The sequence below is a fragment of the Epinephelus moara genome, chromosome 21, assembly GCF_006386435.1.
Source record: "Epinephelus moara isolate mb chromosome 21, YSFRI_EMoa_1.0, whole genome shotgun sequence".
NCBI classification, from domain to species: Eukaryota; Metazoa; Chordata; class Actinopteri; order Perciformes; family Serranidae; genus Epinephelus; species Epinephelus moara.
In genome coordinates this window covers 35,661,192-35,677,705 of record NC_065526.1, presented here as the reverse complement: position 1 = coordinate 35,677,705, position 16,514 = coordinate 35,661,192, and positions in this window count along the sequence as shown.

Below are 16,514 nucleotides of genomic sequence, written 5' to 3'. Positions count from 1 at the left end.
ATTTCAGATATTTTAGCAAGTTCTCTAGAAACGGTGTTTTTGGGACTGAATATTTGAATAGGCCTATATCAAATATCTAGTACAGCCAAACTATCATGTTATTATCATTATTATTATTATTGGTGGGAAATTATAACAGAGGAATATATTTGCCATTTTAATATCAAGGACACTTCCGCGTTTTTGTGCGTATACAGGAATGTTAAAGATATCATTTAGGAAAACGAGGTTGACGTGATGTAATTGAATCAGGGAATCCGTGTGTCCACCACGGGAGAGGATCCTAATTGACTTTATATTGGCATTGTTTTCGTGGTGGCAGCACGTAATTTCAACCCATTACGTGCTGCCACCACAGAATGCGGTGTTAAGAGGTCGTGGTCATTTCACGTATTTCTGTGAGATCAGGTTGTTGAAAACTCTTCTGATCAGGCATAATACAGGATTTTCCCATATTGCAAAATAAAATGTACTGTCCCTTTCTGAATCAATTCAAGACACAATCTGTCTTGTATTTTCATACAAAAAACTTTTAGAATGAAGATTCTGTGAACGAGTTCACTCAGATATTGGTAAGGACAATTCTGCCTTCTCAAAATCCTGATAGGGACATGACCCTACCATCTGTATGCAAACTTACAGCCTTTGTGATGGGGTGGCCCTGAATGACTGACAATATATTGTTGCAGTGATGCATGGTCAGTGACTAACAGGAGGCAGCATTTCCCCTGGTTTCATCAGAGCAAAAGCCTGTCAACTTCCGTAAATCCCTTGCATGTGTATAGGCGATTTAAATAACTTTAAAAACTAGAGGATAGAATGTTTATTGAAAAAGCTGCATGGGATCCAAAACATGGGATTGAGACTAATACAATTTAAAATATTGAGACTTTAATATGTGAATATGGAAACAACAGTATAGTAAAGGCAAAGTTACATTAAGGCATCTAAAGCACTTTGCGATTTTAAGGGTCATTACCTACTGTAGCTTTCGCCTTCACAAGGATGCCCAAAAGTTAGGTCTGAACACACACACACACACACACACACACACACACACACACACACACACACGCTTCGCAGACCAAACTACTACAAGCTGTGGGCTCAAGTCCTCTATACTCAGTGTGATTGGTTTTAATTAGACAGCCTTCTTTAATTCATTATCAGCATCAGGGCCACAAGGCATATGGGTCAATAATCTTCAGTGAAAGGCCCACTGTGCAGAGTTTTGGAGGATATATTGGCAGAAATGGAATACAATATTATAACTGTTTTTTTTTTTTTGTTTATACATACCTGAAAATAAGAAAATTGTGTTTTTGTAACATTAGAATGATCAATGTATATGTATAAGGGAGTGGGTCCTTGTCCATGGAGATCTCCATGTTGCACCGCCATGTTTCCACGATACCCCAGAATGGACAGACCAAACACTTGGTCTAGATATGGCCATTCACATTTTTGCATCGGACACCACAGTTAACAGCCCCTCCGCAATGAGAGCATCAGGAAAAACACCAATTTTTTAACGTGAAACTGCTTTAATTAGTGTTTTAACTGGTTTAATTCACCAGGTCAGTTTGTTTTGGAGAGGAGGTAACCTCTGTGGATAATTCAGCTCACTGTAACTACCTCCTGAATGTTTGGATCTTAAGTTGTCAGAGAAAAAAGGTGAACACACATTAGCAGGTGCTTGGCTAATGGCCCATCTCGGACATGCCAATTAGTGTCAGAGAAACACTGATTTGTAGCATGAAACGGCTTTATTCAGTGTTTTTACTGGTTTGAATCACCAGGCCCGTTTGTTTGGAGAGAAAGAGACGAAAAAGAAATACAACTTAGGTCTCTCTTGGTACCCTTTTGTACATCAAGTTTAAAATGCTTTACTTATTTTGCAATATGGGGACTGGACCTTGGCCCACCACCACCAAATAACTGCATTTCAATAAGGTACAACTGTGTCTGATAAAATATTGTAGAAATGCCATATGACAGAAGAAGAAACAGTGCTGAATACTAACTACAGTACTATGGTAAAAAAATTTATAGTTTGACAAGCACTTACACACACACACACACACACACACACACACACACACACACACATCTGGGAGCTGCTAAATGCCTTGCATCAGGGGGGTTTATGTAGGACAAGTGATATTCACAACTTTACAATTCCCAGATTCCTCCACCCACAGATTTAACAAATGGAGATGTAAATGTGTAGACTTTTGTTTAATCTCACATCCCTAAATTTGAGATTGCTGTTGTGAAACCGATGTGTTTTATATTTTGACAGATGTCATGTGGAGTTGCAAAGTCACAACTTTTTTTTTTTTTTGTTCTTTTGTGGAGCAGGAAGGGAACGTGTGACATCTATTGTGAAAGCAGCAGTACTCCTAATGGACTAAAAGACCTGTTTGCTAAATTTAAACCATGAATCTGTATAGTAATTGTTGTAATTCTCTCTCCCTCCCACTCATGTTGTGTCGGTAAGTGCTGGTAAGAAAGACGTGTTTAAGAGCAACTGTATTTTTTAGCAGTCTATAACAATATTAAGTCAGATTTTAACTATTAATGAAGCATACGTAAAATAAAAAATTGATGGATTATTGAAACATAATTCTTGCATACTTACATTCACATTTCTAAATCATAAACCTCATGCTGTTATTTTGCACAAATGTGTGAACAAAGCCTGCACTGTACTGCTATTTTGAAAACATTTTATGCTGCCTTAAAAAGGACCTCCGGCATGCATAATAAAGATGAATTGTAATATCACATCCTGACTCACTTTTTCAAACTGGAATTTTAATGTCACTGCTTCTATCAAGTTGCCTGTTTTACTTAAGTTTTGTGAGCACAGAATTATCACAGTCCCCGTTGGCTATAATATCATGTCAGGTTGGTTCCTCCACACTCACTCTCAGTGAAATGTGATCATGGATGTCAAAGTAGCTCTCATAATGTTGAAGACAGTTTAATATACAGCCATTCCACATTTACAGCTACCGTCTATAACGCACTCAGCAGTATTCAGTACCTCACAGTGAATGTTATATTCTTTTTATTGCAGAGCACCCAGTCACACTGTGAAGAACAAGTTGTAAGATGAACTGCAAGCTGCGGTGAATGTCATGTAAAGTCTTTTACAGCATGATCATGAACCAGGTGATAAAATAAAAAGAAGTATTATGCACATAGAAAAGTCTTATTAGAAACAGTCTTCAAAAAGCATACAAAATGTACAAAACATATATATATGAGCACTGGCACTGGTTGAAGTGTTAGATGAAGTGCCAGGTTTTGTCGTAGGTTTCTTATTCAAAGAAGAGTATTATGATTAGATCCTGCACTCAAAGAAACAATCTAAAGTCCCATTCATAAAGGATTAGTGAGGTACTCAATGTAAATCCCAGTAATCTCCAACTTCATCATGTTCTAAGCATGTGTGCGGTGGTATGACTGTGCCTTGTCATAGAAATTATACAGTATTAACAGTGACAGACATTTTGACTTGAAGAAAAGCACTGCAGGAAACACAACAGGAGTGATGATGAGTGTTATCAAGTCAAGTCAGACTCAACATGTACAATGCCAAGGCTTTGGCAGATCTATGTTGGTTAAATTTATGTTAATGTTATCACTTACACGTGTGCAAAAAATGCATAAAGTATTGGTCTATTGATGCGTCACAGATAGTGAAATGAAAAGGTGGGTAAAACACTTACTGGCTTATTCTGAAAAAAAGAAAAATCTGGGAACTGTATATTCTGCTTATTTATTTGAACACAATATTTAGCTTGAATATGCTACCTACACATCCATGCCCTTAAAGCTGTGACAGCACATTGCTCCATCATTTCTCTGGCTTACCTTGTGTCACTCATAGATAGTGTAAAGTGGGTTTATCCACCCCCATTTTGTAGCAAAAACACCTAAAATGACATACCCAAATTAAAATGACTGTAGCTTCTGAACCACTCTGACTACATGCATTCATGAAGTCTTCCCAGAAAGAAAACTCTCTGAATTGTCTTGTGCAAGTGTCAGAAACACTCTAGGTGATACAGAGACAGAGTAATGGGCCTCTGAAGACAGTAAAAAAAAAAAATGAAGATTTTGCCAAAAATAAAATGAAAAATGTTTTTCAGGATGAATAACTGTCTGTGGCTTCATCTGAGCAGGTAAATGACACTGTGATTTATGAGATGTAGGCACACTATCAATGAACATTTGTTTCAAATTTGAAGAAGATTGCTCAAAGTATGACCATTCTACAGTGTTTTTCCATGCAAAGATCCAGGCAAATGACAAGTCGGTCACTTGGCTTCAAAACAGTACTGTCAGTGATCAAACAACACCCAGCCAGCTTCAAACATTGTACCTTATTGAAATCAGGTGTGATTATGATAGCTGATGTTGTTTATGACACAGAAACACCATAAAATATCACCAAATAAAGCCAATGAGAGTTATCCCACTTTCTAGACGGTATATCTCAGCCAATAGTGGTAGGAGTGAGACTCTTACCTTTTGTAAAAGATCTAAGTCCCCGCTAACGGCTCCACATAAGATCGCCAGTAATCCTTTAACAATTCTCTCGAAAAGCGGCATGACATGACTTGTCACCACACTTTGTGATTTTGGACTTTGTGTGTTTAGGCTGCTCTGGTGCGAAATACATAATAAATAAAAGAAAAATGATGTTATTTTTGAATCCGGCAACACCAAACATCACATAGTTTGATGACGTAGTGTGCCTGGGAGATACCATTTAACAGAGGAGGGGAGCGAGGACGCTGGCGTCCTGGCGGAGTTAGAGAGGTTAAAGCAGGAAGCAGTGCTTGCTAAAAAAGACATAGTTGATGAGAGCAGAAAAAGTGAACCAAAATAGTAAAGTTGCTGGCCGTAAGCCAAAACAGTTTCTATAAAGATGCTAAAGGGCGCTGTAGAGCAAAGGCTTACTATGAGAGATGTCTTCATATGACATATATATTTGATACTCTGATACACTGTTTATGGTGAGATGTTGGCATACAAAATACAATATTTTTGTAACAAAAGAGTATAAAGGAAATATGGAAGGCCCCACACTAAATATTATTCCAGTTTGTTAGGCCTGTGTCAACAGTGAGTGAAAAAAAAATCAACAGTCTTAATTAGAACACTGCAACTGTAGATCATATCATTAATTCACTTTATAAACGGTATGGATGTTTGGACACAGTGTCCAAACAAAGTCTCAGCCAATAAACTTCTTTGCTTTTGTTATTAGGGTAGGTATAAGGCTGGAATGCGTTTGACATAATTCACTAGAGGCTGACATGGGTGCGGTTTTTAATCCTGTCCCATCCCACAACAAAAACAAAAAAACAAAAAAACAAAACAAAACAGAACTCAAAGCTTCAAAATAGGAGTCCACAAATCAGTGGTAACCCTTTTCCACCAAATCAGCTTTGGATTTTAGGACTTGGACTCTAGCAAACCAGCCCACGTTTCCACCAGTTTCAATCAGAAACATTGTAATCACAGAGGTAAACAGTAGTAGCAAGATGGCTGATTGCAATGATTACTTGTGAACTTTTGTCCTGTTATTACAGATATTAGTTTTTATCCAAAAACATCACACAGCAACTATTACTGAGACCACAGCACGCTCTTTTTTTCCCAGTGATTTCTTACTTAATGTCTCTCTTGTTGCCTTCTCTGTCCTCTCTTTCCAACCTTAAGAATGGGACTCATTCGCTGATGTTACGGTTCGTAGCTTAAGTTCCAGCTGGCAGCCAATTTTTAATGATTTTCTTTTCTTTGGTTGAAATGCTCCAAATGGTTCAAAATTAGGTGTGGGAACCAGAATGGAGCCTATCTATTTTGGTGGAAAAGGGGTATGTGTGATGTCACAATAGCTACATCCATTATTTTCACAGTTTATGGGCTGGATCCAGTCAAGTCTGCATCCTAACCTGTCCCAGTCACCTGAGGAATAGTGAAATTGAATCTCACAGGAATCTCGTAACCCACAGGATTCCCAGGAAAATGTCAGCCTCTATCAAACTAGGGGTGAACTAAAAAAAGCAAGCAGGTGAAGTCTCACAAAGGCAAAAGTAAATACAACACTGTTGGGTTGAACTGTCTGACACTCTTTCACCATCTGGTATTTTTGGGTATGTTTTGGATCTTGGTAAATTAGTAAACTGCAGACATACTCTGTAAACCCCAATCCATCCATAACACAAAATGTTGATGTAAAGTCTACACAGATGCCCCGGATTGTCAAAATGACATAAAAAGTGTTCACTCATTTTTTTATATGAAGTCAACATTTTTTGAGTTTTGAGTTAAATTGACTAAAAAGACGATTTTGCTTAATTAGTTTAAGACCAGTAAACAACACTAACATTTTGTGGCGTGTTGGGGCTAATTGGGTGGAGTTTCCCAGCACGCTGTGAGACAATGTGTTTATACCATAAGCTGAAAAAAAACTGTGTTTAAACGTGTTCTAAATCCCTCACGTAACCCATTACGCAGTGATTAATGTTTAAGTATTTCACAATGGTTCTAATGACTTACAGTTAATGTTGTGGTAAAAGACGTTTTGCACTATGAATTAAGATGCATACACAGTTAGTGGCCTCTCACCTGTGGGAATATTAGAGTGTCTAACTTAAAGTTGTGCTGAAGTGAAACAAAGAGCACTTCCTGGTTTAGAATTTATCTCTTTGCTTTAATCTGGCAATCAAGAAACCCCAGTGTGTCCCAATATATTCTTATAGTTAAATGACAATTTTTTATGTTTTTATGTTTATATGACAGATAAAAAAAATTCCTGTTAGTCAAGGGTCGTGTGACATGACATTTTATATTTTATCGTAATGTACTAAACTAAAATTTTTGAGTGCAAGCTTTTTCCAAAAAAATTTGAGTGAGCACATTAGGGTTTACAGTGTAGTGTGGGGATCACTGTAAGTAAATTCTAAAACTGGGTTTTGTTCACCCTGGGCAAAAAGTTTATCAGGTTTGGGTGTAGGAAAAAGTATCACCAGCCAGGAGTGGTGCCATACAGGAAGGGGAAATTATCATTTAGTAATCATTTAATTATTTATTTATCTGTCAAATCCCATCTACTGTGTCCAAAATCAATCAATCACAGGAAACACAGTCCAAGGACACAAGAGTGGTCAGAAATGGCCCAGCATACAAAAAACACAGAGCAGGTTGAGTTATGTGCAACAGAATGTGTTTGTGTTGAATGTGTTTGTGTGTAAGGGGTGGATGTGGGTTTTCACAGTATTGTAGTTGCTTGTGGGAAATTTAATCCACCAAAGTTTATAAAGTTAAAGAGCGAGTTAAGGTTGATCAAGAGTGAGAAAGTCTGCTGGAGAACACAAACAGGCCGGAATGCTGAATTAATGTTGAATGAATTCTGAATGTATTAAATGTTTCATGGCCCACCAAAATAAGCCATTAATTTTACAGTGGACGACAGTGCACTTCACCTCACCAAAGCTGAACCACATTGGTAGTCAGACTGTGTTTTGTGTCTGCTCTAGCTATTGGCAGTAGTACAGGGGAGCAAGTCAGGGTTACTGTAGCACCTTCACAGTTCTGCATAGAACTATCAAACCCCCCCGAGCATTTTAACAAAAACACAGAACTTTTTCTCATTCTAATCATGACCTGGCCAGGACATTACCCAGACAAAATGTCAAGTAGTCGTGCATGCGTGAAGGTTAGTCTGACCACTGACACAAAGCTGCCCGCTCAAATCAATCAATAATGGACGAGTCTCTAGAGTTCTGCAACCAGACCAAACCCAGTGGATCCTGACAAGTATAGTGTTTTAGGTTGTTCAGGCCACATTTAGTTCAGGCTATTTACATTCAGATGTTGCAAGTAGATTTGCAATACTCAGTGGGAAGAGAGACAGACCACGTTCTAATCCCAATTTGTCACATATCAGCACTATGTCAGTGGCCCTGCATATTATGTGCTAGGTAACCTCCTGCATCTGCTATTGACACCACAACCAATGCAGGTTAATTAAATAATTAATGTCACCCAGTTGACATGTGTTGCCCTTACCAAATTTAAACGGTACTATACTGTGGGGATTTAATCCAATCTGTTGATTCGTTTGGAAAATATAAGTTATATCAGATAATGTCTCAACAAGTTTGCTTTGCAGGGGCAGTTTGGTGCTTCAGTTTCCTTAAAAAAATACAACACATTTAAGAAATCCTCTAATACACTGTTATATTTTGTGTCCTAAAATTCAGAAAAGCTGGTGAAATTTTTCTATACAATTTCAGACAGCCTTGATTCAAGAATTGAGCCCGAAACACAAATTATGATTTTTGATATTTCACATTTAACAACCTCACATCAGCTTAAAGATGACTTATCAATTATTTCCTTATGCCAGCTAAGAAATGCTTGCTGATTTTGTGGAAGGGTGAAAATATCCCTAATGTGAATATGTGGCAGATGTATTAGAAATGTGCAGGTGAACTTCTTTGATGCCATCTGGAAACATTGTATTCGGTATCTGAAGATATCAGTGTAATGCCATTTGTAGATTCATGTCACCAATTAAATACAGGATCCTTCGATTTTCTTTTGGATGTCTAGGTTGGGTGGATTGGGAGCTTATCTTTTTCTTTTTCTCTTTTTCATATATTCTAAAAGAGAACAGTGTTTGTATCAGTTTTGTAAATGCACTAATTATCTCTATTTTGCAATTCCATATTTCCCAATAATTTCTTTATTTGTATACATTTAGCCTACTTAAGATATGTGCAAACTGACACCACTCTCAATAAAATGCTTTCACTAAAAAATCCTAATGCTGTTAATTTGGAAATACATTTCCCTGACCTTACAGTTCAGTGTCACTGTTGGTTGTCTCTGTGCAGACTGTAGTGGACAAAAGGTGCTGTGTTAGTCATGTCTGCTGCTAGAGCCAGTTTTGCATCTTAGTTTGATTTGAACAAAAGAGGTCAGGAAGTGATCTGAGCATGACAGAGCAGCCCTGTCTCCTGCAGCAGGTACTGCATGATCCACTCAGTCAATGCAAAGTTATTTGCATAGGGAAATACAAGTGAGGTCTTTGGGAGCACAGGAGTGGATTCAGTTTCTAAACTGAATTTCAGCAACAATGATGTATACTGAGACTCTTTCTGTACTGTGCGTAAAGGAAAAAAAAGTGTATTAAATATACTATTTATACTTTTATTAGCCCACTTTTGTGACCTCCTACTTCTAAAAATTATTCTTATAAGAATTTGATAAATACGGTGTGAGATATATAAGTGAACGACAGGGAAATTGTCTCTATTCGTACAGAATTACACTAACCAACCCTGTATTGCTACTGTTAGTACAACACATATGGCTCATGTGTTATACGCAATAGCTACAGCTCTGCTGGTGGACACATCATCTCTCTCACTAATCGAGGCTGACTGATTTGCCTCTGATGCAAATATCAACTGAAGATGTGCTGCAGTGACGATGCAGCTCAGACAGCAGAGAAAAGGTTGTTTCAGGCAATGACAGAGACATTTAGCTTTCAGTACCAGACAGGGATTTTCCGTTCACCTGGTGAAACTTTTACTGAATATCTGGTCTCATTATTCAAATGTTCAACTATTATTAATGAAACTATCATCCTAGATATGAGATATGTTATGTTTTACAGCATATGACATCCCCCTGTCCTTTGGACCCTCACAGCGGATAAGGAGGCCCGTTGGAGCTATCGATGAATGATGTCACTCTGACTGGCAGTACAGCTCAGTGCATGAGAAAAGAAACACAAAAGCAAACAAATGACTTAAGTCAACTGTGAGATGGAAACAAACTTGGGTACGATTATTTTTTTAGCCATTGAGCTTTTTCGCAGAAAAGGTTTACAGTTTTTATATTATCGTTCACTAGCACACTATATATATATTTTTTTTAAAGATATTTTTTAATGGGCATTTTTGCCTTTAATCGATAGGAAAGCTGAGCGTGAAGGGGGGAGAGAGGGGGAATGACATGCAGCAAGGGGCCGTGGGTTGGAATCGAGCCCGGGCCACTGCGGCAACAGCCTTGTTCATGGGGCGCCTGCTCTATCCACTAAGCCACCGATGCCCCACACTTGCACACTATAAATATGCTTTGGGTAACACTTTATATTAAGGTACTGTCATAAGCGTTAATTAATGCCTAATAAGCATTAAATTAACAGTTAATGAGCACTTATAAGACAGAATAAGATTTTTAGTACCATTAATAAGACTATATAATATTATCTGCTGAACTTTGTAATACAGCTTGAACACAATATATTATAAATTCAAAAAAATTCTGTAATAAATTCTAATATATAGTAGAGCGCATTACAAGATGTAAGAATTGCAGTTTTTATTATGAAAATGTAATAACACATTGTGCATTGTGTAGCAGCCAACCAAAATGGATGTCTACACTCCTGCAGAGTCTCTCAGGTAAAGTGGGAGTGTGCTGCTGGTACAGCCCAGTGCAAAGGTTAAATTTGGTGAATATACCTTTGACACAGTGCAGCATCTCTGAAAGAGAATCCATATCCATCTTAAAAGCAATCAAATTCTAGTAATTTTTGAATCAGGAGCCAAAACTACACTGTTCACTGGATGCATTTAGTTGTAACAAATTTGGGGTGCATTTCTTACATATTGCGTTCAAGCAGTTTATCACTACATGATGTAGCAGATAATTACTATATATGGTATTATTAAAAAAGAAGTGACAAATTTTAATGTATGTTTTATCAACATATGACATTATGCTGTGTTACAAGGGGTGTCAATTGGCCAGTGATTTTAAGTGACTTTAAAGTCTATTAATGCATCAAAAAGAGCACTTCCCAAGGTTTTTCATTGCACGACTCAATTACATATATATTTCTTACAGCTATCCTTTAGAAAATATACCAACCAATACACTAACAAACTAATTTTTTTCATTTTCTTTTGATGTTGATCATACACATGAAGGATATTGTAAATCCTCGAGGTTTAAAAAGAATTAAATTCTAAATTGTGCGAACATACCCGTTTCGTGAAGTAGTGTCCTTGCCACCTCCATTCTGTAGGCCTCCACTGCCTTGGATGAACTGTCAAAGATTGGAGGCTCCTCTGCCAGCACTTTCTCAGCATACTAAGAATATTTTTTCAACGAAGTAATGGTCAGTAAATACATGCCCTACACAGCTTTATCTGACTTAGAGTTTAAATTGATTGTTTAAATGTGAGCTAGACGTAAAAGCCTTTAAAAATATGCTTGATGGTTAAACTAATATGCAATGCAATCATTTAGACATAATGGTGAATAAGCTTACTTTCAAGACAAAGATTCCACAGGAGGTGGCATCTTCTTGCAGGCTGTGTGGTACTGTGTTGGCTGACCACCTGGACATGTTCAGTTTTTTCTGTCTCATGAATGACCTCAAAAGAAGATAGAAACAAAATTATTAGAAGCACATATGCATTTAATTTGGTAACACAACTGTTACCTGGTGGACTCTAAACACTGTTTAACTTTGGCGGCAGAGTTGCCTAATGAGTCCAGCACAAGGCTCCTCCGTTCCAACGGGAAAATGGCCTGTAAATATTTTAAGAAATCATATTGCATCAATCTCATTTCTTAAATCCTGAGTGTGCCTATAATAGAAATACACAGGATAAGGACACAAAAAGTTTAACTTACTGTAAATATCCAGTGGTTGGGCTCATTAACCGCTCCCAGAAGAATGGAATATGATGTTGGATCACACTTCAAAAGATTGTTTGGAGTTCAACAACTTAGTTTATATTAGCAAAGCACCATTTTATTGTTTCTAAATTGTCATCATAACAAAAGACTCCTACCTTGAATCGTGTTTTTTTCCTTGTCCATATTTCTGTCATTGCATATGAATCAATGAGCAGTGCCTTCTTGCCTCCTTTGCGATTATGTTTGGTGACAAGTTTGGACAGGTATGCATTCATCACCTGAGGGCAAGCAAATGAACTATAAGATACCGGTAAGATACCAATATTCAATGAAATGTCTGTCCAAAGTCCAGAAATGTTCTGGTGTACTGATGATGAAAAAATGGAATGGCTGTTTAACTGTAATGTAAGTTGGCTACTTTTGTCTCTAAAGCATGGAGAAAACGTCAGGATGGTTTATCAGTTAAGTATTACCTGAGATGTATGTTCTTAATCTGGTATCTGGTTTGTTTCTTTTTTTTTTTTGATGTCTTGTAAGTCTTTTTGGGCTGGGCACACTGTTTGTGCATGGCAGAATAATAACAATAAAAAAGAAAAAGGGATGGTATAATAGGTTATGGGTGCTTCCCATTTAAAAGAGTAAAGTAAAGCAGTATAAGCTTACCTTGCTCTCAAGTTCCTGACTGGGGCTTGTCCTGTAAATGTCCCAGTAGAACAATTTGTATTTTCCAATTTTTGACAGCAGTACGTGGACATCTTTGCCTTCCCAAGCCTCTTTAACATCTACCACAAGGAGAAAAGTTTTTAAAACAAATCTGGTAATAACACAACAATAGATACATTTTGTGGAGAGGATTACAATATATGGTTTGACATTCAAATTAAAATGTGTAAAATGTAGATATTACAGTTCTGATTACTCCAAACACCAAATAAAGACCATTAAGATGATCTGTGAGCCCCAGTCATCTCCTCCATTGATAAGGCTATTTGTATGTTCAAAAGTCTTAGTGTCACTGACTGCCAGCATCATTAGGACAGTATGGCATTGCATTCAATAAGAACAAAGTACAGTGTATTATAACACCTGAAAATGAATGAAAAGTTTTCAGTAAGTCCAAATTTTAATTTTTTCATCACCTTGAACTGTATGACCAAATTATCTATCACTTTCTGTAATTAAATCAAAACCCTAAATACATTCTTAAAACATACTATAAAAATATTAAAGAGAATTAGCTTAAATAATGTTGATTACTAAAACCTCCATATTAATAGTTAGAAATTGGTTGAATGTTTTTTTTTTATCATTATGAGCCTTAGCAATTGATTGAACAGATATATTAATGTGTGTTTTACATTTTTCTGCATTGCAAGAGGTGCCAGGAGGTTGGGTAGAGCTTGAGGCAGGTGTTTTTGGAGCAGGTGTTGAGGTAGTTGTCATTTTCTTCATCGTTGAGGGGGCAGGTGTTGTGGTAGCTGATGGTGAGGTAGTTGTTGAAGTGGCAGTGGTGACGGCAGGTGTTGTGGTAGCTGGTGGTGAGGTAGTTGTTGAAGTGGCAGTGGTGACGGCAGGTGTTGTGGTAGCTGGTGGTGAGGTAGTTGTTGAGGTGGCAGGTGTTGATGGTGGACATCCTCTCAAATTTCCAGGAATTCTGGGGGTCTCCTCATGGTATCTTTTAAGGTGATCAATGTTGACCTTGCAGACAGATTTCCCATTAATGTCAACAAGGTCAACACTTTTCCCTTCCACCTTTGTGACGGTATAAGGTCCAAGGAACTCTGGGTCCAGCCTTCCCCCTTTCCGTTGCTGGCTTCTGACATTCCTTCTCCACACCATGTCCCCCACTTGTATGTTTTGACCGGGTTTTTGTGCATCCAGTTTCGCCTTTATTTTCTGGTGAACTTTCTCCTGGTTTCCCTGGACAATGCTCAATATTTGTTCATGACGCTGGATGTCAATGGCCACCTCTTCCTCTGAAAAAAGATCCTCAAAGGATCCATCAACCTGTGACAACAAAAAGTGAAAAGCAGGAGGATGTTAGACTTCCTTACAGTTCATATGTTTAAATGGGAAGTTATTTTTTAACTATTCAACTATTCAAAGGGTGAACACAGTATTTTGTTGATGAAATTAAAAAAATTATATATACTGTGTATATACAGCTCTGGAAAAAAATAAGAGACCACTCCAAATTTCCCTTAAATCAGCATCTCTACATGTGTGGCAGCCATTGTATTCCAGTGTTTGTGTTGAATTTCAACACAGGCACACCTCATTCTACTTAATGAGGTACTGATTAGGTGATCACCTGAACCAAATCTTATTTAATGAGGAAAATTATATTTAAAAAAACACTGCTGGTCATCATTATCCTCTTGCAATAGGACTTGCTGGATGGCAAAAACATTGCAAGTAGTACCTCTAAAGTAATTGGCATCTCAAAATAACTATTGATCATGCCAAAAGATTTGAAAAGACAGTTTTTGAGTGAGGAAAGAAGGGTTCAATTCTGGCTTTACTGGCAGAGGGATACAGTGAGCATCAGGTTGCTTCCAGATCAACACCCTGTCATGGCCAGCCCAGTCTCCAGACCTGAACCCCATTGAAAACCTCTGGAATGTTATCAAGATGAAGATGGTCACAAGCCATCCAACAAAGCCGAGCTGCTTGAATTTTTGCACCAGCAGTGGCATAAAGTCACCCAACAACAATGTGAAAGACTGATGGAAAGCATGCCAAAACGCACGAAAGCTGTGATTAAAAATAAGGGTTATTCCACCAAATACTGATTTCTGAACTCTTCCTAAGTTAGAACATTAGTATTGTGTTGTTTAAAAATGAATATGAACTTGTTTTCTTTGCATTTATGTGAGGTCTGAAAACACTGCATCATTTTTCTTATCTTGATCAGTTGTCATTTTCTGCCAATAAATGTCCTAAGTGACAATATTTTATTTGGAATTTGGGAGAAATGTTGCATAAAATAAAACAAAAATGTTTATTTCACTCAAACACATCCCTATAAATAGTAAAACCAGAGGAAAAGATCATTTTACAGTGGTCTCTTATTTATTTTTTTCCCAGAGCTGTATATATATATATGTGTGTGTGTATATATATATATATATATATATGTGTATATATATATATATATATATATGTGTATATATATATATATACATATATATCCCTCTATGGTACGCATCATGATGCCAGTTGGTAAAAAAATGTTTGGGATGTTTTTTTGTCATAAAATAGACCAAGTAAACATAATCAAGAGACATTTTCAAAACAAGAGAGTTTTGTTTATAATTGTAAAAACATTTATTTAAAAACTCAGGTTATAGTCTCAACAGTCTCCTGTAGCATCAACAGTTAAAAATGCATCTCATTTGAAAGTTAAAACCATTTAAAAAGATATTTTTCATCATTTCATTCAAATTTTTGTGCTATATCATTTGAATAATTGTTTTGATTTGATCTGAGTGTCTTGATGCTGCAGTATTTGCCTTACTGCTTGTGGAAATTGATGAAGCAGTTCTTCTCAGCTGTGAGGCACAGGTAGGTCTCACACTTTGTGCACTGCACTCTGACAATACCCGTACAGCCTGGGTATTTGCACCGGGGTGTGGGCCCTTCACCCACACTGCACTGTCACTGCACTTTCACCCTCACTGTCCTTCCTGTCCTCACTATCTCCACTGTCCTCGCTGTCTCCACTGTCCTCACTGTCTCCACTGTCCTCGCTGTCTCCACTGTCCTCCTCACTGTCTCCACTGTCCTCGCTGTCTCCACTGTCCTCATTCTCTGGCTCATAGTCTTCATCATTCTCACTGTCTCCATCATCCTCACTCTCTCCTTGCTTGGTTGCAAGCTGCTCGTTTTCTTCATCACTAAATCCTAATTCATCCACACTACCATCTACAGGGAGAGCTAGTTTGGCTTTCTTCCGTGAGGAACCATAAAACACTGTTGCGTTCATTCTGTAAATGGAAGAAAAAAGTGTCAAATATAATCATATGCAATGCGGAAAGGACTCACAAAGTGCATTATTATAGTAGACTCTAGAAGATCAGTGTATACCAGTGTAATTGCTAATAACTTTAACTTTACTACACCTGACATTCAAATGTGTATCTGTCAAATTGATGGACCTGAAAAAATAACTAAATGAGTCCACATGGTACAATGCTTTTTGAACAATGTAGGCCTATAACTTAATCCAAAATGCTATCAACATGCCAGGCTAGCAATTCAATGGTAATAATAATGGTACGGTGTTGCCATATGGCAACTTCCACATTTTAACAGTTTAACATTATTAAATGATCAAGTACAGTGCAATAAACTACAGAATAGTGAATTTACCTCACTTATTGTTGAGTATGTATTTTTTCCCCGTCAAAAAATGTCCAGAAAAGGGCTTCAAAATTCCCTCCAGAAAGTCATGTGACAAATTTAAACACTGCTATTGGTTCTCTTAGGACCCCACCTCTCTTTCAATGCACTACATCATAAAAGGGGAGGTACTGTGTGTGTAGAAGGAATTCAATGGGTTTGTTACCAAATGGCAACATCGTACCATAGAGGGATATATATATATTTATTACACGGCTCTATTAAATGCTGTATTCTGATTGGTCAGTAGCGGCATTCTGCGGTCTGATATTACTGTGTAATGACCGCTGCTGGTAGCAACGGTCATTACACACAGTTGCTATGTAGCCCAGCGTTGCTAGGGATGCTGCCCTGCAACACTGCAGCTG